The sequence below is a fragment of the Oryx dammah genome, unplaced genomic scaffold (genome assembly GCF_014754425.2).
Source record: "Oryx dammah isolate SB20612 unplaced genomic scaffold, SCBI_Odam_1.1 HiC_scaffold_2, whole genome shotgun sequence".
NCBI lineage: Eukaryota > Metazoa > Chordata > Mammalia > Artiodactyla > Bovidae > Oryx > Oryx dammah.
Window position 1 is genome coordinate 134,665,565 of NW_024070186.1, and position 25,617 is coordinate 134,691,181.

Consider the following 25,617-nt stretch of genomic DNA (forward strand, 5'->3'; position numbering starts at 1 on the left):
GGATGGCGTATCCAGATGGAACAATGACCAGAAAGCAAAAAATGGGGCCACTTTTTCATGGGCAACTTTTAGAGGAAAAATAATTTTCCTCACAGCTGTCTGGCTCGTTAGCCAGACATATGTCACATGGCCATGCTTCACTGGCTTCAACGGCTTCATTGGCAAAGTATTAAGACTAACATGTTTATTTTAGACCAATTAACACTTACCCCTAAAGCCTGAAATTGGAGTGAGTTCCTTTAAGTATATGACTACAGAGAAAAGTAGGTAACCGAGAAAGGAAGAAGTTGATGTGGTTTGAACTGGGGAGATGAATTAATGTCAGACTGGCAACCAGCTGTGATTGGAACAAGTTTCTTCAGCATATTTTATTATTATTTGTTCATTCTGACAAATTCCAGCTTTGTCACTTCTTCTCTCACTCTTACTGTTGAGTGTTTTGTATGAACTGTAGGATATTAAAATTTATATTTTAATATAAATTATGACAGTTATGGGAAAGTTATGACAGCTATGGGAAATCAGGGACAATGCCTGCTTTGATTTGAGGTTCTTGATCTCAAATACTGAGAAACAGTATCATCTCATTTCTCTCTAATAACTGGTTTTCATGGATCTTCTCAGAGTTTCCAGTATAGTACAGCTGACATGAATTACCAGAACAGACTTCCAAGGTTCTACAGATTTCTCCCATTCCCCGAGAACCTGAGGATATTAAAGCTAAAAAAAAGGTGATATCTCTGCTTTAGAGGAATACATAACTCTTTCCATGCAATTCAGAAAAGGTAATTTAAAATAAAAAAAGAGGAAGCTGCAAAAATGTCTTCCAAAATGAAGAAAAGCCTTAAGAACCTGCTGCTCCACTATTTAGTGAAGGTAAATCACAACACTTTCATACACGATAATAAAGGAACATGAGATTAAACTTTCACCCATTTTGATAAGCACATCATTTAGTATCAATGCAGATGAATAGAGGAGGGGAGCAGTTAACAATTAGATTCAACTGACCCCATACGAGGCCTTATGGTATTATAGGACTAGAGAGAACTAAGGTTTTTAATTGAAAATGAGATAAGTAATTATCTTCAATTCTTGTTCTAAGAAGGTAGTAATTAGAGTGGATCCCTACTCCTGGGTCAATACTCTCAGCCTACAACCTGATAGAATTCCCCAGCTTGACTTTAACAGAATAAATAGCACAATTTATCCTCAAATCTGTGGGGAAGGCAAAAAGGATGATGGGGTGTCTTAAGCCTATAATTGTTCCCTCAGAGGATGGGAACTATAGGTAATTTTCATAAGAGATTCCCACTATTGGAACCTATAACCCCCTGGAGTATATTTAAGAAAGAAAAAAAGGCCTCATTAGTGACTCAATCCTATAATCCTTTCAATTCTCATATATTGAAGTATGGAGATGCAAAATGATGGAACCTAACTCCCAGCTCAGGTAATGGTGTAATCTGGAAAAGATATATGACTTTAAACAAATTCCCAATGATGCCAGAGTATGGGAACAACTGTTTAGGCTACAGAGCAATATGAAAGAGCAAGATCACGAAATGGAACAGGGAATGTGCCCCTCAGAGTCAGAAAGATAAGGATACACTATCTGGAAGATTAGTTAGGATTTTGTATTTTAATTGCTGGTAAGAAACAGTGCTTAAATGAAAGAGTTCAATCTTTCTGCTGGGCAATATGTGTTTGCATTCATGAATCAAGATGGTTACACTAATTGTAGGTGCCAGCAGGAAGTGTTGAAAAAACTTGATCCTTCATCAGACCCATACCATGAGACGTATTGAGGAGACTGGCATATCTCTCAGGTTGAAAGGAGAAAGATGACAAGCAGGGGGCAGATCGGATTTTAAGTGCCAGAGTGAATATATAGGTATTGATAATTCTAATTGTCAAAGTTTGAATCTTACAGGCCATTGGGGCAAGAAAGACTTTAAATATCTAGTTTGACTCTCAAATCCTTAAGCAGAGAAGACAATAAGAGATTTCATGATGGCATATCAACTAGTTTAGAGGTGACTCTGGTTCCCTATTTTGTAAGAATTCCTGTGAAGATCAGTGTGAGATACCAAGTGACAAAAGGAGGAAGAAATAAAATAAGAAATGACTTTTGGGCAGCACCATTGGATAGCAGTTAAATTTTCTTTGGTTTGGATTAGGAATGCTTAACATGGAGTTAACAAGGAGGGCTGAGCATTTAAAACCTCCTGCACAGATATTTTAAAGCTTCCACTGGATCAAAGAATGTATAGAGCGTTGTGTCTTTTTAAAAAGTCTCTAGCCTCAGAACCCAGAAGCTTGCTGAGTCTTGGTAAAAGCACCAATTCTATTTCCATTTTTATTCCTCTTCCAATTTTATGTAAAAGGTACATTTTCATTAGAGGAATTAGGTAGCTAACTCTCTTGGAAAGATTCAGCTGTCACCGAGTAACACAATCTTTTCCTGCCCTCCTCACCCAGGCTGGCAGCTACTGGACTCCAGCAAAGAGTGGCTTTCTTTTGCTGGGACGCTTCATGCTGCAGTGACAGCTGACAGGAGAATGGTAACAGCTAAGGTGTCAAGCCGTCCCTTCCCCAATTCCATTTGCTGTGGAAACATGCTAACTTGAAAGTCCATAAGCCATTTAAGAACAAGAATTAGTAGACAGTATAGGTTTCTATTCCTTTCTATAGTCCTCTGAAGCAGGGAAATAATGTTTTTCATTTGAGACCATCGTATTTATGTGCTCTTTTGGTCACAGATGCAAAATACTTTGGAAAAACATCCTAGTGTGTGTATCATGTTGATGTTCAAGCAACAAAATAACTAAGTCAACTTAAAATGTTTTTGACCCTCTATATTAGGGGTAGTGGAGAACATCTTTTTTTCAATGAAGGATCAAATCACAAAATACTAGTTTGATATCAGATGGGACAAAAAATAGATTAAATTTCCAGTGTATGTAGGAGTATATTTTCCATGGACTTAGAAAAAAATTCATTCACAGACTAATATTCTTTTCAATCTTAGCTGTGTTAATGGGCATAGGAGGGGTTGGGTAAAATCCGCAAATCAACAGTATCCAAAGCACCACTGAAATGAAGTAATCACTGTGGGAAATCAAAACTGTATAAGACACAGTTCCCACTTTGAAGGGCCTTCCTCACTTATTGGATAGATCAGTTCAGTTCAGTCACTCAGTCGTGTTCGATTCTTTGCAGCACCATGAACTGCATCACACCACGCCTCCCTGTCCATCACCAACTCCTGGAGTTTACTCTAACTCATGTCCATTGAGTCAGTGATGCCATCCAACCATCTCATCCTCTGTCATCCCCTTCTCCTCCTGCCTTCAATCTTTCCCAGCATCAGGGTCTTTTCGAATGAGTCAGCTCTTTGCATCAGGTGGCAAAAGTATTGGAATTTCAGCTTCAGCATCAGTCCTTCCAATGACCATTCAAGACTGATTTCCTTTAGGATGGACTGGTTGGATAGATAATGATATGTAAGAGACATGTCATGAAATATTATCCCAGGTTTTACCTAAAATGATGCATTTTCCATTTCAGAGATACAGTGTGTTTGCTAGAGTAAACATTTGCCTATGAGTCAAATGCCCTGGTCAATGCCCAAACACCAACTTAAAAGCTATTTAATGTCTCTGTATTCACTTCCTATAAGCAGGTAGGACTAGATTACATATTTCAAATTCAGACATTTTTCAATTTATGATATCATAAGAATATTTGCTGGGCTCCCCTGGTGGCTCAGGGGTAAAGAATCCACCGGCAGTGCAGGAGGCACAGGTTCAATTCCTGGGTCGGGAAGATCCCCTGGAGGAGGAAATGGCAACCTACTCCAGTATTCTTGCCTGGGAAATTCTATGGACAGAGGAGCCTGGTGTGCTACAGTCCATGGGGTTGCAGAAGTATTGGACACAACTTATCGACTAAACAACAACAGTAAATAGGTAAAATTAGTAAATTATTTAAAATTTTACCCATGATTTAAGTGAATTTAGGTTAACAAAAGAAGTTCCATGTTCTAAAAATGGTTTTGCTAGGTTGCTTCCCACTAATGTAATCTGAGCTTTTACAAATGAGTGTATTTTTTTGTTTGTTTGTTTGTTTAAATAAGACAAACTGAACTTCTCTATGGTGCCACTATTTACACATGAGGTGTTTACTTTTTAGTTTATCCTACTGACTTCTGTCACTCCCCCAAGTGGTTTTAACTGAAAGCAAGGTTATCTTGCCACCCTTGATTTGGAGCAATCAGCCATCACAAAGCAAGTCCTGGTAATAAACATTAGAAGGAGAGGCCTGCAAACAGCTCCAGAATGATAAATAAGGATATCGTTTTCCAAATAGGAAACAGGAGGAGGTTAATTTAAAATAAACCACCAAGAGGTTTCTTACAGAGTTATCATCATGGGCCTTTCAAAATAAAAGTAATCATTACGTGTGAGGGCAATTGTTCATCGGAACATCTTGTTTATCTGGCTGATTGTTCTCCCCAAGTATCATGCTTTTCAACAGATCAATCAGCAGCTTTAATCGGCTTTCCCAGACTATTTAACAGGATAATTTGGTCAAATGGCACATGTTATATAAATGGCCCTGCCCTAGCTTGCCCGATCACAGACACACTCAGGAGTTTCATGCAAACCTGTCATCACATTCTGGCTCTGCCTCTTTCTTGGAAAGTTGGGAAAGTTACTTTAAATTTCTGAGTTTTGTTTTCCTCATCTATGACATGCATGGCATAAGACCCACTTGCTGACTTAACGTGAGGACAAAATGTGTTCTTATGTATAACGAACCTGATGTTGTGACTAGAATACATGGGGACCAAATAAATGATGCTTACAGTGATTCAGCTGTAATCCTATACAATGATCCTTCTCCTACTGGAGAAGGAAATGGGAACCCACTCCAGTATTCTTGCCTGGAGAATCCCATAGATAGAGGAGCCTGGTGGGCTACAGTGCGTGGGGTTGCAGAGGAGTCGGACATGTCTTACGACTAAACAACGACAACATGATGATCCTAGCCTATGGAAGGACTCACCACTCTGAGTGGCTTGACAAGGCAAAGAGAAGCCCTGACTTGCATGTCTGTTCTTTCTAAACAATGCGTAGTAGTGTGTCTTTACATATAGAACGCATGCATTCCTGAAAATTGAGGAGCCATCTCCTCTCTAAAAACAAAGTGTATTTTATTACTTAGTATCTTAGTCACAGGATTCTATAATGGCATACCATAGACTCCATGGCTTATAACCAACATAAATCTAATTCTCACAGCTCTGGAGGCTGAGAAGCCTAAGATCAAAGTTCCATCAGATTCTGTGCCTGGTGAGAGTCCACTTCCTGTCTCATAGGTGGCCATCTTCTCACTGTGTCCTCACATGGCAGGAAGCAAAAGGCACTCTTTGGGGTCTTTTTCATAAGAGCACTAATCCCTTTCACGAGGGCTTCACTCTCATGGTAAAGCCCCACCTCCTGGTATCAGGTTTGCCAAAAAAGTTTGTAAGAGTTCATGGAAAACTCTGACAAACTTTTTGGCCAACCCAATATAATCACACTAAGGGTTAGGATCTCAACTTATGAATTTTGATGGGAATATAAACACTCAGTCTCTAGCAATTAATTACATTAAAAATAAGAGGTGTGTGTGTGTGTGTGTGTGTGAGGCAATCAGTCTAAATTTGATTCATTACCTCTCTGACAGGAAATTTCATCTGGTAGCTCACAGCTGTCGCAGGTGACGCTAGTGGTAAAGAGCCCTCCTGCCAATGCAGGAGATATAAGAGACACGGGGTCTATCCCTGTGTCAGGAAGATCCACTGGAGAAGGAAATGGCAACCCACTCCAGTATTCTTGCCTGGAGAATCCCATGGGCAGAGGAGCCTGGTGGGCTATAGTCCATGGAGGTTGCAGAGTCAGACACAACTGAAGAAATTTAGCATGCATGCATGTGCTATTTGGATTTGGTTGGGTTATTTATGGATCTCATTGCATAGACTGAAGGAAAAGCATGAGGTGGTGGGAGCAGGGAACACCAATGGGTGGGTTTGAAGCAGATTGTGATAGCAGAGAAAGAACAGGTATGAACAAGTTATGAGGAACTGTAATCCTTTAGAGGCCAGCCCTCAAAACTCACTCTGGCCAGCATAGACGAGGTTTGAATTCTGGAATGTGGCTGTTCAGAAGACAGAAAAGGAGTAAGAGGAGGAGGCTTCCATGAGTTACTTTACAGAGAGTTGAGATAGGATGCCTATTTTTTTAGGTTTCCCTGAGATGGTGGGATTTTTCAGAAAGTAGAATTTTCAGTCCCCAAACTGGTTCAGTTTCGACATCTAGTTCAGGCTCATTGGTAGTAAAGAGCCAAGGAGATAGTGACTCTGGAAACTTATAATAAATTTTAAGATTCACAGCTGCTAGATTACATGTAACATATACCAAACTGAAATTTATTTTCAGAATACCAAGATTAGGTACTATCTAAATTATTTAAAAATTGTTTAGAATGGATAGCCATTCCCTTTTCCAGAGGATTTTCTTGACGCAGGGATTGAACCCAGGTCTCCTGCATAGCAGCAGAATCTTTACTGTCTGAGCCACCAGGGAAGCCCTTTAACATATATTCTGTCTAGAGCATGTATTAGCTGTTTTTATTTATTGGTAAATCTAACTCATAAGAAGAGGGAAATATTGTTAATAATAATCAAACAAAAGATTGCTAAATAACAATAAATCTGGTTTATAGCTAGTACCTTAATATTGTTACTTAAAATGTTTTCAAATACTCTCAATTTGTGTGTTAAAAGATCTCATGTTTCACAGATTTTTACCTTTGTTTCAAAATGACATGATCAATTAAACATTTCTGATTGTATTTTTAAGAAATAGAACATTAACTTTGATTCCCAGAAGAGGAACTTTATTTCATGTTTATTAACAATCAAAATAGTCAATGTTAATTACAGATTTTACACTTTTCAAAAACCAAATCTTATTCCAAAATATACCATAAAAAGCAACAAGACAGTTAATAATGTATTTATAGCACAGTAAGTTTTTCTGTCAAATTTTAAATTTGACAGAATTTAATTAATAAGTCTTCTCAGTTAATTGGCCCTGGGATCTTTGATACTCTAGCTTATCCTCCTTAATCATTATTAATCCCATCATCTTTCAACAAATGGATTCTATATGTAAATAGTAGAGGAGAGAGAAGGCAAGAGTAAAAATACTATCTTTGAATTTTATTAATTGCTAATAAACCCTTATAAAGGCAGAGATGAATTAGGATTTGATTAGCTATTGGACTTTCCTGGTGGCTCAGATGGTAAAGAATCTGCCTGCAATGAGACCTGGGTTCAATTTCTGGGTCAGTAAGATCTCCTGGAGGAACTGGCAACCCACCCCAGTATTCTTGCCTGGAAAATCCCATGCACAGAGGAGCCTGGCAAGAGTTGGATACAACTGAGGGACTAGATAACATGATGTAATTAGCTATTAATCTGTACCTTTTTCTGTTAGAAAAAAAATACATCAAATATATATGGTTTTCAAAATGAAGAAGGATACACAGATGCTAAAGAAATAAATCTTTAGATAGTAACTTTTTGAATTGGAAGAAAACTTGGCACTATCCTACAGCCCACCTATTGGAACTAATGTCAGTATTTGGTGAGTCCTGAGCAATTATCAGAAAGATGCAAGTTAAGTCCAATAATAAATACTTAGCCCTCAGCACAGCACCTGTACAGAGTGAACTCGATAAATATTCAGTTCAGTTCAGTTCAGTTCAGTCACTCAGTCATGTCCGACTCTTTGCGACTCCATGAATCGCAGCACGCCAGGCCTCCCTGTCCATCATCATCTCCAGGAGTTCACTCAGACTCACGTCCAGCGAGTCCGTGATGCCATCCAGCCATATCATCCTGGGTCATCCCCTTCTCCTCATGCCCCCAATCCCTCCCAGCATCAAAGTCTTTTCCAATGAGTCAACTCTTCGCATGAGGTGGCCAAAGTACTGGAGTTTCAGCTTTAGCATCATTCCTTCCAAAGAACACCCAGGACTGATTTCCTTTAAAATGGACTGGTTGGATCTCCTTGCAGTCCAAGGGACTCTCAAGAGTCTTCTCCAACACCACAGTTCAAAAGCATCAATTCTTCGGCGCTCAGCCTTCTTCACAGTCCAACTCTCACATCCATACATGACCACTGGAAAAACCATAGCCTTGACTAGACGGACCTTTGTTGGCAAAGTAATGTCTCTGCTTTTCAATATGCTGTCTAGGTTGGTCATAACTTTTCTTCCAAGGAGTAAGCGTCTTTTAATTTCATGGCTGCAATCACCATCTGCAGTGATTTTGGAGCCCCCCAGAATAAAGTCTGATACTTTTTCCACTGTTTCTCCATCTATTTCCCATGAAGTGATGGGACCGGATGCCATGATCTTCGTTTTCTGAATGTTGAGCTTTAAGCCAACCTTTTCACTCTCCTCTTTCATTTTCATCAAGAGGCTTTTTAGCTCCTCTTCACTTTCTGCCATAAGGGTGGTGTCATCTGAGGTTATTGATATTTCTCCCGGGAATCTTGATTCCAGCTTGTGTTTCTTCCGGTCCAGTTTCTTCTCATGATGTACTCTGCATAGAAGTTAAATAAGCAGGGTGACAATATACAGCCTTGACGTACTCCTTTTCCTATTTGGAACCAGTCTGTTGTTCCATGTCCAGTTCTAACTGCTGCTTCCTGACCTGCATACAGATTTCTCAAGAGGCAGGTCAGGTGGTCTGGTATTCCCATCTCTTTCAGAATTTTCCACAGTTTATTGTGATCCACACAGTCAAAGGCTTTGGCATAGTCAATAAAGCAGAAGTAAATGTTTTCTGGAACTCTCTTGCTTTTTCCATGATCCAGCGGATGTTGGCAATTTGATCTCTGGTTCCTCTGCCTTTTCTAAAACCAGGTTGAACATCAGGACATTCACGGTTCACGTATGGCTGAAGCCTGGCTTGGAGAATTTTGAGCATTACTTTACTAGCATGTGAGATGAGTGCAATCGTGTGGTACTTTGAGCATTCTTTGGCATTGCCTTTCTTTGGAATTGGAATGAAAACTGACCTTTTCCAGTCCTGTGGCCACTGGTGAGTTTTCCAAATTTGCTGACGTATTGAGTGCAGCACTTTCACAGCATCATCTTTCAGGATTTGAAATAGCTCTACTGGAATTCCATCACCACCACTAGCTTTGTTCATAGTGATGCTTTCTAAGGCCCACTTGACTTCACATTCCAGGATGTCTGGCTCTAGATGAGTGATCACACTATCATGATTATCCGGGTCATGAAGATCTTTTTTGTATAGTTCTTCTGTGTATTCTTGCCGTCTCTTCTTAATATCTTCTGCTTCTGTATTAGTAGCAATGATTTAACAAGTCTTCTTGGTTAATCAGCCCTGGGATCTTTGATACTCTAGCTTATCCTCCTTAATCCTTATTAATCCGATCATCTTTCAACAAATGGATTCGATATGTAAATAGTAGAAGAGAGAAGGCAATAGTAAAAATAATATCTGTGAATTTTATTAATTATTAATAAATCTTATAAAGGCAGAGAGGAATTAGAGTGACCTGAATGGTTAAAATCATGACTAAAAGGTTTTTTAAAAAAAACAAAAACAAAAACAGAAAAACGAACCTCTTTCAATGCCATTTTGCACTCCTTTAGTACTTCTTAATCAAGAAGTGACTACAGTGACATTTTTGATGGTAAGAAATGTTGAGAAAAGTAAAAAGTATGTGTGGTTTTCTGCTTCACTTGTTGAGAGGATTGCGATAAAATAACCATTTAAATTCATGGGGTCGCAAATAGTCGGACATGACTGAGCGACTGAACTGAACTGAACTGAACCATTTAAAATCAAGAAACGGAGCAAAAGGCCCTACTCTGAAGAAGACAGTACTTTCAATGTTTCATGAATGTCATGAGTCACAGGAATAGCTACCCATGGGGTCCCTATCTTGAAGACTGAAAAACTGTGGGCAAAAGAAACTAGAAAAATAAAAGGGTAGGAGTATTTCTCCTCCTCTGATGGTCACCCTTTAGACTCCCTTAAACAACCTTTCTCATAGTGTTCTAAATCACTGCTTCTCAAACTTTAATGTACATATAAACCACCTGAGGATCATGTTAGAATACACGTGCTGATTCTGTAAGCCTGAATTGTAGCCTGAAATTTTTCCATTTTTAACAAGATCCCAAGCAACACTGCCAGTCCAGAGACTGCACCACGAGTAGCAAGCCTCCACATTACTTCCACTGAGTATCGTTTCTCACCCCTTTGGTGACTGTACTTTCTGTACTTTTCAGGACAACTTCAATGTTATTGATATTTCATTATTTTCATCAGTCAATTAGTTAACTAAATTTATTTAATTGTTATACTTTGGGGAGATTGTTCATATAAAAGATTTCTCTTATCAGAAAATATATCAATCTGGATTACTTCAGTTTGGGGTTTAGAAGATAGAGTTATCACCAGTGACTTACCAAATAATATTCTCTTAAGGACTTCCCACTTACTCCAGTACCCCTTTCTGCATCTGTATAACAATTGGATAGAACAAAGAAACCATTATTTCCTACCAGTCAAAGCAAAATGAGTCATCCTTAAAGGAAGAAATGCTGAGATGTGCCAGACCCCTGGGCTAGGTATTAGGTTGGAACGAGAGACAACTTGACTTAGGAAACTTTTTTGATGGTCATTTCTGGTTTCCTTCTCTATCAAAAAATAAACTGTAGAAAATCTCTTCTCTGGGCTCCAGTCTCCAAGCTCTAAGTCTTAATCTAATGCATGGATGAAATTTTACTGTGCTCAGAGGAACTGAGTTGTTTTCTTGCTCTGTCATCTACTAGCTGTTTGACATTGGTCAAACTACTTTACTTAACCTTTTAGAACTTCTGTTTTCTTTTTCTTTTCTCTCTCTCTTTTTTAAATGGGGGAAAATGAGGTTAGGGAAGCACCAAGTTTAAAAAGAAAATGTGTCCATCAGAGATTATTAGAAGCCAGGGTTATTTAGGGCATATCTGGATTTCTGATAATAGTATTTTAAAACTTGCTATACTATGTCTCTATTTAAAGTTAACTCTTAAGTTGAATGCTACTTTTGGGACTCACCTTATAACTCTTGACCTCAAAGTTCATCTCAATAAAGAGAAAGAACATTTTTTTTAGTATGATGGCTCAAGTCTTTTTTTCTGAACTCCAAATCACTGAGCTATAAATGTGAAATTAAAATAACATTCACTATTTCCTTGGAAGTGATGAACAGCAATACATGAGCATGTATGTTGCTCTGGTTTCTCCAAGATCTGAGTAACTGCTCAATAAATAAATGGATGAATAAAATCATGGATAAATTCTGCAAAGCCTGTGACAGAAGAAAAAGTTTTTAGTACCTAAATTAAAGCAGAAGCACCATAATTTTTCTCCAGCCTTTGAATTCCTTTCACTTCATAATATTGTTTAAAGTAACAGTCTATCAACATTTTAGAAACATTCAAATTCTAGGCAGGAGCCCAACACATCGCTATGCAAAAGGTGAAAATTAAACATCTACAAACTGCCTCTAGAAAGCATGTTTGTGAAAGTTTATTTAAAATAATGCATCCTGAAGAAAAGAAATATTGATATGAAACACTGTAGTAAACCACAAAAATACCTGAAACCCTTAACTCGATAATTATTTTCAAATAACACTCCCCAAATGGAAAACCACAGTCCTACACGCATGCAATGTTTCCCCTCCCAACTTCCCAGCAAATTCATGGATTCAGACTGATGCTTTCAGGGCACAGTTATTAAAACAAAAGTGTGTGTTGTCATTCTGTCACTAAGTTGTGTCTGACCCTTTGTGACCCCATGAACTACAGCATACCAAGCTTCCTTGTCCTTCACCAACTCCTGGAGCTTGCTCAAACTCATGTGCATTGAGTTGGTGATGCCATCCAACCATCTCATCCTCTGTCCATCCCCTTCTCCTCCTGTCTTCAATCTTTCCCAGCATCAGGGTCTTTTCCAATGAATTGACTCTTTGTATCAGGTGGCCAACGTATTGGAGCTTCAGTTTCAGTATCAGTCTTTCTAATGAATATTCAGGATTGATTTCCTTTAGGATTGATTTGATCTGGCAGTCCAAGAGGCTCTCAAGAGTCTTCTCCAACACTAGCTCAAAAGCATCATTTCTTCAATGTCCAGCCTGCTTTATGGTCCAACTCTCACATCCATACATGACTACTGGAAAAGTGTATGAGGCCCTGTCATTTTGGATCTCCCACAGTACCATGTAACATGGATCTCTGTGTTTGAGTATAGTTTAAAGATTCATTCCAGGGAGCTATTAAGAACTGTTTTAACTTTAAAAATTTCAAAATGCAAAAGAAAATCCAGGAAATAAAACTTGCATGATGACTCTGTTTGCTTTTTCCAACACTGATTTCTAGATGGGAATTGCTAAAATGTGTTGTCTTCAAAAGTTCTGATTAGAGGATCATCCTTAAAAGGTTCATTTTCTGGACACTGGTGAAGGAATTAAACAAAACATATAAGCTTTGAAACTGGTGTCAAATGGGGAAAAGATTTCAACCAAGTAATTGTACTTTTAGTCTATATTTGAAAAGGAGTTTTCTAACCAAAACCACTCGGATTGTGCTCAGTGGACTATATACAAATAATTTGTCACTCTGTTTTATATCAACTATACTCTTTTTATCCATAAGCTCAGTTCCTAGGTTATTATATTTAAAAGAATATAATTTTTTATATTAAAAAAAATGGAGATATTTGTCTTGGATAGGATTTCTTTTTGCAGGCTGTCCGAGAGAGAGAAAAAAACAATGGATTCTACCAACACTAACCTCAGTCTTTTTAGTCATTTAGTTTCTTAAAAATCATTGTGTGCAGCAATCTTCTTCATACAATGTCATACAGTTAATCTTAGAAATAAAACATTACTAGGTAAGAAGGAATACATAAAGAGAATTTAATTATTCTTTTACTGACCATGAATTAATAATACAAGTATTATTTTTTCATTGCATTTCTAATGAATGAAGGCTAGCAATCCTTTCTGAACACAAATTTCAGTAACAGAATCATGATGAGACTGAAGAATTTTAAATATTTCCTACACTTAAGAACTGCCCTTTCAAAAAGACTGCCACTATTGAAGAAATCCAAGATGATCATAATGTGCATATGTAGTCTTAAAAGAAGAAAAAAAATCTGGGTCGTAAAATAAATAATCTGAATTTCTTTGTTGTTTTACCATGCAGTTACGGGGCTTTCCTGGTGGCTCAGTGGTGAAGAATCTGCCTACCAAGTAGAAGATGCAAGTTCAATTCCTGGATCAAGGAGATCCTCTGGAGAAGGAAATGGCAACCCACTCCAGTATTCTTGCCTGGGAAATCCCATGGACAGAGGAAACTTGTGGGCTACAGTCCATTAACGACTAAACAATAACATTAACAACCATGCAGTTATAACTCTCCTCTTGCCACGGTAAGCATTCAACTACTCAGAGTTCTATTGGAAAACACACTTTATTAACCAAAACTTATCGACTCCTCTCCTCTCACCGTATTCACAATGTTATAATACAATATTTAATAACAACCTTAAGGTGAAAATAAAACCTTGGAAGAATTAATTTCTGAAACATCAAGGGATTCATTACCTTATCTGCCTCACTTCAGCCAACTCTCAGTTGGCTAAAACATTTGAGAAAACAGAATCCAAATCTTAATTATTCTAACAAAATTTACCCTATATGCAGGTGATATTTAAAAACTGTAAGGAAAATTCACAGAATTAAAGAAAAGATACCTAAAATGAGGTGGGGAGATAACAATATATATATTAGTATGGTCTGTTGAAGGGGGCAGCAGAGGATGAGATGATTAGATAGCATCACTGACTCAGTGGACATGAAATTTAGCAAGCTCCAGGAGACGGTGGAGGACACAGGAGACTGGTGTGCTGCAGTCTGTGTAGTCGCAAAGAGTTGAACACGACTTAGCAACTGAACAACAAGCCTGGGCACAGTGTTTATTAATTTAGATAAAGTGTTTAACTTATGAGAACTTAATAAAAATTAGGAGACTTAAAAACTAAAGCCTAAAGATAGAAGGGACTAAGAAAATGAATCCAATCCCCTCATTTTACTGAGAAAGCCAAAGCCCAGAGGTTATGTGATTAGGTTGGGACCATTATCTAAGTCTGATGTCCCACTCAATGTATTTTCCATAACAGGACATAAGAAGAATATACAAAATGTAGGCTAAAGTTTGGGGGAGGGAAGCACATCTAAAGTATGGAGATTATTAGCTTTTAATAACCAGCTATGAGGTTTCCCAGGTGGCTCAGATGGTAAAGAATCTGTCTGCAATACGAGAGACATGGGTTCAATCCCTGGGTCGGGAAGAACCCCAGGAGAAAGGAACGACTATCCACTCCAGTATTCTTGCCTAGAGAATTCCATGGATAGAGGAGCCTGGTGGGCTACAGTCCATGCGGTCACAAAGAGTAAGACAGGACGAGTCAAGCATTATTCTAGACATTTTTACGTGTCTATTGTGCTTGATCACATAGCAACACTATAAGGAAGTTACCATCCTTGGTTTAGAGATATAGGAACTGAAACTCAGAGAGGTCATCCTGACTCTAATGTCTATGCATTTTCACTATACTTGCCCCAGACACTTACTGATCCTATTTCTCAGGGCACTGATTGACTTCTCAATGGCCAATTAGCTCACATACCCATTTAACAAATAAACACCAAATCTCTGCCTTGTGCCAAATCCCAACCCCCTGGGAGTTGAGTATGTATTGATGAACAGAAGAGGTTTGACCTCTGCCCTCAGGGAGCCAGTGGACACGGGGACCAGCTCTACTATTTCTTAACCCAGGAGTGTCTCTTTCACACTTTCCGGTCTGGCTATCTCCACTTCAAATAACTCTCTGGAAGCTCTGATAGTGATCAGATCCTCAGTAAAATTATTTGAAAACTTAATATTAGCCTTTCATATCCTACTTTTCCTCTGAAAGAATATTAATGCAAATAGTTTCAGTAACAGTTGGCAAGAACATTTTATACAGTGGTTTTCCACAGTATGGAACCATCAAATTTCAAAATTGCTTCAGAATTAAAATTCATTCTTGAAATTTTACATTTTCAAGGATTCCTTAATTCAAACACAGTGGAATCTAAGCATAGTGTAATACTTTTTAAAAGTTGAGTTTATTTTTAGACTCTATTCAACAGAGATCAATTAGGAAAAAAGTGATCATAAAGCATGGACCGCAGTAATTGTGTGGTATCAAAGTGACAGTATAATGCTTGAAACATCAGTTCTGAAAATTTAAATCATTCTTATATGTAAAATATATTCTATGAATGACATTAAAGAATGAATAGCTTGGTATATGGTTTTTGTCCAGTCATTTTATGAATGTCCACTGTCAAATTCCCATACATAATTTGGTTTTGTATTTGAAAGCAATGCTTATCATTCTATCACCAATTAGGCCTCTGTACATGCAGCCCGAGAAGAATGATGTGTGTCAGAGAGGCCTGTCTACACTGCCTAGATGAGATTGGTCCTTGATTTGCAGCCACAGCTGCTAATGGCTAGGAATACAACTATTTTCAACCACTCCACTTAGATTCACATTCTTCTCTGCCCTGGTGCTTTAAAAAGCACCAGGAGGTTTTCCTGTCTCCTGGCAGGCCATCATTCTACAGACTGACTTTAATTTGAGCTTGGCATGTCATCGCACGTGTGTGGGGGCATCATCTGAAATCTTCAAAAATATTTTCTTTCTTCAGAACAAGTAAAATTGGCCTCAAGAATAAACAAGTGACCTAAGAGAAGCATGACTGATGAGTCACTCTGAATGTTGCTGCACAATTCACAGGCTGTTATAGCTACAGGATCCCGTGTCCCAAACTCGACTGTTGGATTTTGAGAATCTCCCTCTGTTGTCCTGCCTTGCCTTCAGATGACCCTCATAGGAGAAGATGATAGATACGTTAGAGAGACTCCAGACTGCCCATGTCATGAGACATTGCTCACAAGTCTACTCACCTTCACTCCTCTGAAATGGCCTATTCCCTATAATTACCTTATCATCTACATGCTTCAATCTTTTTTCATAATTTCTCCAGAACGCTAATCTCAGAGAGTAGTCAGATGTTAGCAGATTTGATTATTAAAATGATATAAAATTTAGTCTGGATGATGGAATATATTTATATGATTTAAGCAGTCTGTTCAATTTACATACTTAGTCACATATAAAACTAAAGCACTTAGATCTGGGCATCTTCCCCAACTCACCCATTTCCTGGCTGACAAGAGGACCTGAGGCCAGCAGCATGCTTCCCTGTTACAGGCATACATTAAGATGAGTTTTAAAGCAAGTGAAATTGGTTGAGTTCCCAAGATGTCGAAGTAGAAAAACACCTCCTTTCATGGGCACACCAAATTTACATCTATTTACAGAACAGCTATTGATGAAACAGAACTTACAAGAAAAAATCTTCTACAACTAAAGATATAGGGAAGAAATCACAGTGAGAGAGGTAACCGGGGGTTGAGTTGTTGTACAGTCAAGATCCATACCCTCCAAATGAAAGTGAAAGCGAAAGTGAAGTCCCTCAGTCATGTCCGACTCTTTGAGACCCCAAGGACTGTAGCCTACCAGCCTCCTCTGTCCATGGGATTTTCCAGGCAAGAATACTGGGTTGGGTTGCCGTTTCCTTCTCCAGGAGATCTTCCCAACCCAGGGATTGAACTCGGCCAAGTGGGCAATCCACAAATGGGAGAATAATTACAGTTGCAGAAGTTCTCCCCAAGAAGTGATTGGTCTGAGCCCTGTTATTGGGCTTTCCAGCCTAGGAGTCCTGTGCCAGGAAGATGAACCCCCATTATGTTTACGTTTGAAGACCAGTGGTGCTTACTTGTGGAAGACCCAGAGGGTGGGAGGAAATAGAGACTCTGCTCACAAAAGGCATCTACAAAATCTCACACACTCTGAGACCCCAGAATACAAGCAGAAATTTGAACAGAGCCTGGGTCAGACCTACTTGACCTTAGAGAGTCTCCTAGAGAGGTAGGAAGCAACTGGAGCTCTCCCTGGGGACATAGACACTGGTGGCACCCATTTGGGGGAACTTGAAAAGGCAGAGGAACCAGAGATCAAATTGCCAACATCTGCTGAATCACTGAAAAAGCAAGAGAGTTCCAGAAAAACATCTATTTCTGCTTTATTAACTATGCCAAAGCCTTTGACTGTGTGGATCACAATAAACTGTGGAAAATTCTGAAAGTGATGGGAATACCAGACCACCTGACCTGCCTCTTGAGAAACCTATATGCAGGTCAGGAAACAACAGTTAGAACTGGACATGAACACCAGACTGGTTCCAAATAGGAAAAGGAGTACGTCAAGGCTGTATATTGTCACCCTGATTATTTAACTTCTATGCAGAGTACCTCACGAGAAACGCTGGGCTGGAAGAAGCACAAGCTGGAATCAAGATTGCCGGGAGAAATATCAATAACCTCAGATATGCAGATGATACCACCCTTATGGCAGAAAGTGAAGAGGAGCTAAAAAGCCTCTTGATGAAAGTGAAAGAGGATAGTGGAAAAGTTGGCTTAAAGCTCAACATTCAGAAAATGAAGATCATGGCATCCGATCCCATCATTTCATGGGAAATAGATGAGGAAACAGTAGAAACAGTGTCAGACTTTGTTTTCTTGGGCTCCAAAATCACTGCAGATGGTGATTGCAGCCATGAAATTAAAAGATGCTTACTCCTTGGAAGAGAAGTTATGACCAACCTAGATAGTATATTGAAAAGCAGAGACATTACTTTGCCAACAAAGGTCCGTCTAGTCAAGACTATGGTTTTTCCAGTAGTCATGGATGGATGTGAGAGTTGGACTGTGAAGAAAGCTGAGCCCCGAAGAATTGATGCTTTTGAACTGTGGTGTTGGAGAAGACTCTTGAGAGTCCCTTGGACTGCAAGGAGATCCAACCAGTCCATTCTAGAGGAGATCAGTCCTGGGTGTTCTTTGGAAGGAATGATGCTAAAGCTGAAACTCCAGTACCTTGGCCACCTCATGAGAAGACTTGATTCATTGGAAAAGACCCTAATGCTGGGAGGGATTGGAGGCAGGAGGAAAAGGAGACGACAGAGGATGAGATGGCTGGATGGCATCACCGACTCGATGGACGTGAGTTTGAATGAACTCCGGGAGTTGGTGGTAGACACCTAGGCCTGGCGTGCTGCGATTCATGGGGTCGCAAAGAGTAAGACATGACTGAGCAACTGAAATGAACTGAACTGAACTGACTGTTCTACCATGTGGGCACTGGTGCTGGTAAACACCCGTTTACAATCCTCCCTCTAGCTTATAAGCCTCAGGACAAAGCCCCCTCCCTGCCTACCAGCCTGTAGGCACCAGGACTGAGATGCTTCAGGAACAAGCAACTGAGTTGGCAGGGACATAGCCCTACCAATGAGCCGACAGGCAGTCTTAAGATCTTGTGAATCTGCAGTCACCCCTGGACATGGCCCTCCCCACCAGAGTGCAGACCTGGCCCCACATATCTGTGGGCAGGTACCAGCCCCAGAATACCCTGGGCCCCAGCCCTGTCTACCAAGCCTGATCTAGCCTCAGTACCAGCCTTACCTGTCACCAGCCTAAGGATAAGAACAGCCCCACAGCCTGCCATGGCTGCACCCTTCCCACCTACCAGCAGGCCAGCAGCCAGCTGGGCCACAGCCTTGGCCAACAAATTTCAGGACAGCCTGAACCCCACAGCCAACTATGTCAGGAACTGCCCCAACCAGCCAGCAATCCAACACCAGCCCTGGGCCACCTAGGAGACTCTAGGATCCAGTTCTGCCAGTCGATGTTCTAGGACTAGGCCCAGGACCTGGCTTCTCTCACTCGTAATCAGGTATCAGACCTAGGATCTTCTAGACTCCACCTCTACCTGCCAATGAGCAAGGACAAGCTCCAGAGCCCCCTGGGGTTCTGCAGCCAGATGCTTCCTGACTCAACCCCATCAACAGTGGCTAGCAGCCTCCACTAAAATAATATTCTAAACCAACTATACTTCAATAAAAACAAAACAAAACTCACCTGAACTTCTTTAATGGCAGGGAGAAACCATATTAGAGAATAAAATCTAATGACGTTAAAATTTTAACTAGTGAGGAAAAGATCTTTGTAAAGAGATTATACCAAATTCAATTCCTAATGAACTGAATTGTCACTCTTAAGTGAGAATCAAGTTGAATTATGAAGGTAGTTCTGTCACCTAATTTTTTGATCAGAGCAGATAAATAATATATAAAATGATAGAGTGTACTGCATGCAAGTTGGCTAGAATGCACTGTGTAGCCCCTTTCCTCTTGTGATTTTGCACTGAAATCTGAAAATAATTAGATATTGGCTTAGATGGAACTCTGAAAAGAGATGGAAACTCATTCCTATGAAAGGACTACAACTATAATTTCAAAGAAGTGTTTTGGGTGTTTTTCAGTAATTCTTGGGAGAAAAACAGAACGGAATATAATCTTAAAACATAATGGGATGGGACACAGGCTTGCAGTTAAGATGTAGAAAAGTATACCTTACAAAAAATAATTCTTTGTAAATCCACAGACTGAGGGGAAAGCAGGTTTGAGAATATTTGAAGTAAAAAGAAAACAAATGATGTAATTGTTGGAGCATGTTATGGCTGCCTGGATGGATAAAGATACAGAGAAGTTATCTTGACAACCATCTCAGAGACTGACTAGAGGAGAGAGATTTGAACTCCCTATACAGATGCTGAAAATCTCACCATCTAAGAATAATGACAGGAAAGTTCTGTGACTTGCAAGATTCGTCTGTCCACAAGGAGAATGCCACTACCTCATTCTTCCATTCATTTCCTCAGTGAATATCTACTGCTTGTCTATTTTGCTCTAGGCACTGAGAATGTAAGAATAAATAAGAAAAATACTCTGAAATTTAAACTAACATGATGAACTATTGTGGCAAGGTCACAAACAGAGGCATGCAGCAAGTGAGGTCTACAGGGTGGGGGTCCCTGAAGGAGACCACGTGAACGACATCACAGAGGAAGGTCAGTAGGTTGGAACCTGAGACACAGCTCAGCCAGGGACAGAGGTGAGGAGGAAGAGCTTTCTGTCCAGTAGAAAGCACATCTTAGAACCAGAGAGAAATTTGGTGTGACCAGAACCTCTTAAAGATGGAGTTTGGTAAGACAGGTGGCTGAAGAGGTGAGCATATGAATTTAGGAAATGAGAAGCTCATCTTATGAGTTAAGAAAAATGTGACATAGTTGGGCTTTAATTTTAAAAGTTTTACAAAGATTGTAACGTGAGTGTAAATATGAGTCAGTTTTACACTGACTCAAATATGTTCAAGGAGGGCAGGATGAGGCTGGCAAGCCATATTGACTTCATTTTCTTTTGGCAAATTTGAAAATTGCTAGATCAGGGAATTCTTAGTAGACATGCTTTTAGATTTCATCATGGCATTTGATGAGGCCTCTTGTCAACAAGTTCTAGAAACAGGTACTGGATGATGGCACAATTAAGTAGATTAATCTCTAGACTACAGCCTACCTTTCCAGTCTTGTCTTTTCTTGTTCCCCTACACCTCCTGTACTCTGGCCATTAAATTCCTTGTTGGTGCCTGAACACACCCTGTATGCTCCAACCTCATTGCCTTTGTTCACATGTTCTTGCCACCTGGAGTGACATCTTTTCATCTCCTAAGCATTGAAGCTCTGTCCATTGTTCAGCGGGCCACCTCCTCATACATATATTTGTACTTTCCTTATGATCCTTGCCTTACCCTATCTTGCATTGCAGCCATTTAGTAACTATCTTGTACTGTCTACCGCCTTTTAACATGTTTGAAGGCAGGAATATTTTCATATTGCTTGGTATCATAAGGAAGCTTATACTAGCACCATGAATAACATCTTTAGGGTTTTTCTGTCTTCCAGACACTATAGAGAGTTGCTTGTCATCTTTATTTCCAAGTAGCAGTAAAATGTACTAGTTGGAAGCAAAACTATATCAGTCACCCAGACCCAAGTTAGGTCCTGGCTGGGACACTTATTGACTGTGTGACTTGAGGCAAGTTATTTAGCCTCTCTGAAGTTCAATGTTCTCATCTGTAAACTTTTAAGGTTGTTTTGATAATTGAAGTAGACTAGTGTTTAAAAGGCATTTAGGGGAGAACTCCCTGGTGGCCAGTATATACATGGGCTTTCTTGATGGCTCAGAAGGTAAAATGTGTGCCTGCAATGTGAGAGACCTGGGTTCGATCCCTAGGTTGGGAAGATCCCCTGGAGAAAGAAATGGCAACCCACTCCAGTACTCTTGCCTGGAAAATTCCATGGACTGAGGAGCCTGGTAGGCTACAGTCCATGGAGTCGCAAAGAGTCGGACACGACAGCAACTTCACTTTCCCTTTCCCAGGTGGCCCAATGATCAAGAATCTGCCTGCCAATGCAGGAGACACAGTGCAATCCCTGGCCTGGGAACTAAGATTTCACACGCTGTGGGGCAACTGAGTCCATACATCACAACTACTGAGCCAGTTCTCTAGAGCCCAAGCTCCTCAACAAGAGAAAACCACTGCAACAAGAAGCTTGCTCGTCTCAACTAGAGAAAGTCTGTGTGCAGCAACGAAGACCCAGCACAGTTAAAAATAAATAAATACATAAAGCTTTTTAAAAAGCTATGGTATAAATTAAAAAAAATTAAAACTGAATAAAAGGCATTTAGGGGAATTCCCTGATGGTCGAGTGATTAGAACTCGGCACTTTCACTGTGGTGGCCTGCGTTCAATCCTTGGTCAGGGAAATAAGTTCCCACAAGCCAGGTGACGGACCCAAATAATAGTAATAATTATAGAATAAAATAAAATAAAAAGCATTTACTACAGTCAGTTCAGTTCAGTTCAGTTGCTTAGTCGTGTCTGACTCTTTGCAACCCCATGAATCGCAGCATGTCAGGCCTCCCTGTCCATCACCAACTCCTGGAGTTCACTCAGACTCACATCCATTGAGTCAATGATGCCATCCAACCATCTCATCCTCAGTCATCCCCTTCTCCTCCTGCCCCCAATCCCTCCCAGCATCAGAGTCTTTTCCAATGAGTCAACTCTTCACATGAGGTAGCCAAAGTACTGGAGTTTCAGCTTTAGCATCATTCCTTCCAAAGAACACCCAGGACTGATTTCCTTTAAAATGGACTGGTTGGATCTCCTTGCAGTCCAAGGGACTCTCAAGAGTCTTCTCCAATATCACAGTTCAAAAGCATCAGTTCTTCAGTGCTAAGCTTTCTTCACAGTCCAACTCTCACATGCATACAACTATAGCCTTGACTAGACAGACCTTTGTTGGCAAAGTAATGTCTCTGCTTCTGAATATGCTATCTAGGTTGGTCATAACTTTTCTTCCAAGGAGTAAGCATCTTTTAATTTCATTGTTGCAATCACCATCTGCAGTGATTTTGGAGCCCCCCCCAAAATAAAGTCTGACACTGTTTCCACTGTTTCCCCATCTATTTCCCATGAAGTGATGGGGCCAGATGCCATGATCTTAGTTTTCTGAATGTTGAGCTTTAAGCCAACTTTTTCGCTATCCTCTTTCACTTTCATTAACACTTAACAAAAGCTCAGAAAACAAATTACGTTTGTGACTTCACTCACTGCTAAACCCATTTCACAGGTACTAGGGAGATGTAAAGATGCATATGGACTCCTTTCAGGGAGCTCACAATTTAGTGGAGACCAAAACTCGTCAATGTCATTTAGTTTTGATAAATATTCATCCTGAGTGTAGGAAAGCTTGAAAATGGCAAAGAAATGTTACAAACATTTCACCTTCAAATGGATGTTACAGGAAATACTAAATGATGATGAAATCACTTCCCTAATATAGCACATTTAGATTACCTCTATGTAATCCATTAACATTTACACAAAAATTGTAATTACCCACACAACATTTTTTTTAATGATGGGAAAAAATCATCATGGGAATATATCAAGAAAGAAAGAGAAAGAAGATGTTGAGACTTTTTTAAAAAAGTTTTTTGTTGTACTAAACAACTGTGCTTTTTACCCATTAACTCCCCTCTCTTTAAATGTGACATTTAGAACTGAGGGAAGCCACAGAGTGTTGGAGCTTGGGAAGAGCCCTACCTGCCATCTATCGCAGAGAGGGAAGAAAAGGCTCAGGACCCTGAGGTTTCACTTGCGGCAGAATCCAAGGTACTGCTTTACTTTCTTTGCCCTGCAGTTCCTCTCCATCCTTTACCACACTGCTTTCTGCCCTGGGAAGCTGACCTCCTCAAACTGTGTCCACAAGCTCTCTTGTCCTCAAGGTTTTGGTTGGTTTCTTTCTACCCAAAAGAATCACTATCAGGAGATGCTTAGAAGAAAAACTATGACCAACCTAGACAGCATATTAAAAAGCAGAGACATTCCTTTGCCAACAAAGGTCTGTCTAGTCAAAGCTATGGTTTTTCCAGTAGCTGCATATCGATGTGAGAGTTAGATTATAAAGAAAGCTGAGCACCAAAGAACTGAAATTTTTAAACTGTGGTATTGGAGAAGATGACTCATTTGAAAAGACCCTGATGCTGGGAAAGATTGAAGGCAGGAGGAGAAGGGGACAACAGAGGATGAGATGGTTGGATACCATCACCAACTTAATGGACATGAGTGTGGGTAAACTCCAGGAGCTGGTGATGGACAGGGAGGCATGGCGTGCTGCAGTCCACGGGGTCGGAAAGAGTCGGATATGATTGAGTGACTGAACTGAACTGAACTTGAGAGTCCCTTGGACTACAAAGAGATCCAACCAGTCAATCATAAAGAAAATCAGTCCTAAATATTCATTGGAAGGACTGATGCTGAAGCTGACGCTCCAATACTTTGGCTACCTGATGAGAAGAACTGACTCATTGGAAAAGACACTGATGCTGGGAAAGGTTGAAGGCATGAGGAGGAGGGGACGACAGAGGATGAGATGGTTGGATGACATCACTGACTTGATGGACATGAGTTTGAGTAAGCTCCGGGAGTTGGTGATGGACAGGGAAGCCAGGCGTGCTGCACCCCATGGGGTTGCAGAGTTGGACATGGCTGAGCAACTGAACTGAACTGATCAGGAGATGCCAGTTTCAGGGAGAGTGAGGTATTTATGCACCCAGTACCTGCTCTGGTACACTGTAGGTTATGTCTGGGTGGCTCAGTGAAAGATCCCATTAGAGCCCAGTGCCCTTTTCTATATCTACCTTTATAGCTGCCTTACTTTGTTCATGGGGTGACGACGTGTCAATCATGAGTGAGAGACTGAGGACTTAGACGCTTTCTTTTGCCCTTTAGCCACAGAGGAGGCAAAAATAGCCCCTTCAGTATTTCACTGTCTCTTGCTGATTTAATTATATCCTGTTTATATTTTTGTAAGTGGCTGTATGGTAATTTTTTGCTTGTGTTTGTTATTTATTCATTTGGCTGCACCGGCTTTTAATTGAGGCCTACAGGATCTTCGTCACCAGTGTGCAGGATCTTCATTGTGGCATGTGGAATCTTTAGTCGCAGCATGCAAGATCTAATTCCATGATCAGGGATTAAACCCAGACTCCCTGCATTAGGAGCACAGAGTCTTAACCACTGGACCACCAGGGAAGCCCCTACTCCATCTTTCAAATCCTCAATTACTCTTCTTGTATGTGCCACCTGGGACATTGTTGGTATCCTGACTGACTTCCTTGATTTCTAGTTCAGTACTTTCCCCCGACACTATGCTTCCACAGAGAGATCAAAGAAGGATTGCTTTCACAGGGATGGGTTTTACTCCTTTATTCAAAAATTATCTTCTCTTGGAAATACTTTGATAGTTAAGAATTGACTGCAATTTCAGTCTCTTTTGTGATGACATTGCAATTTCTTTGTAGAGCAGTTCAGAAAAGATTGGAATTTTTCCTAGGTGAATTGCTGATAGAACCACATCTCTTTCTTAGTTCTTGTCCTTCCTCTGATGAAAATAAAAAAGAGGTTATTCTATGAGATATTGGAACCACAAAACAATGAGACAAACTTACAAATAAAATCCATCTTAAGAATAAAACAGATATCCATGAATGCAATATTTCAACTGTTACATAGCTTAAAGAGAGGGCAGGCTGAAAGTAGAAAAGCTGATGGGGATGGATTTTCTTTACCTATTTTATAATAGTTTTTCTTTTGTAAAAGTAATGAAAGAATAGGTAGGGAGGAGGGGAGAATTGGTGGGAAAATAAGACACGCATGCCTGGTGCTGAATAAAAGACGATTTGTACCTAGTACATTGTAGAAATTGTTCAAGAACAGTTCAGCCATGTAAAAATATGACCCTGTAATACTGCCAAGGTCAATCAAACTCATAGTTATTGACTCAGAAAGAACTGGCCTTACAGGATACCATTGCTCCAAGCCTGTTAAAATTTA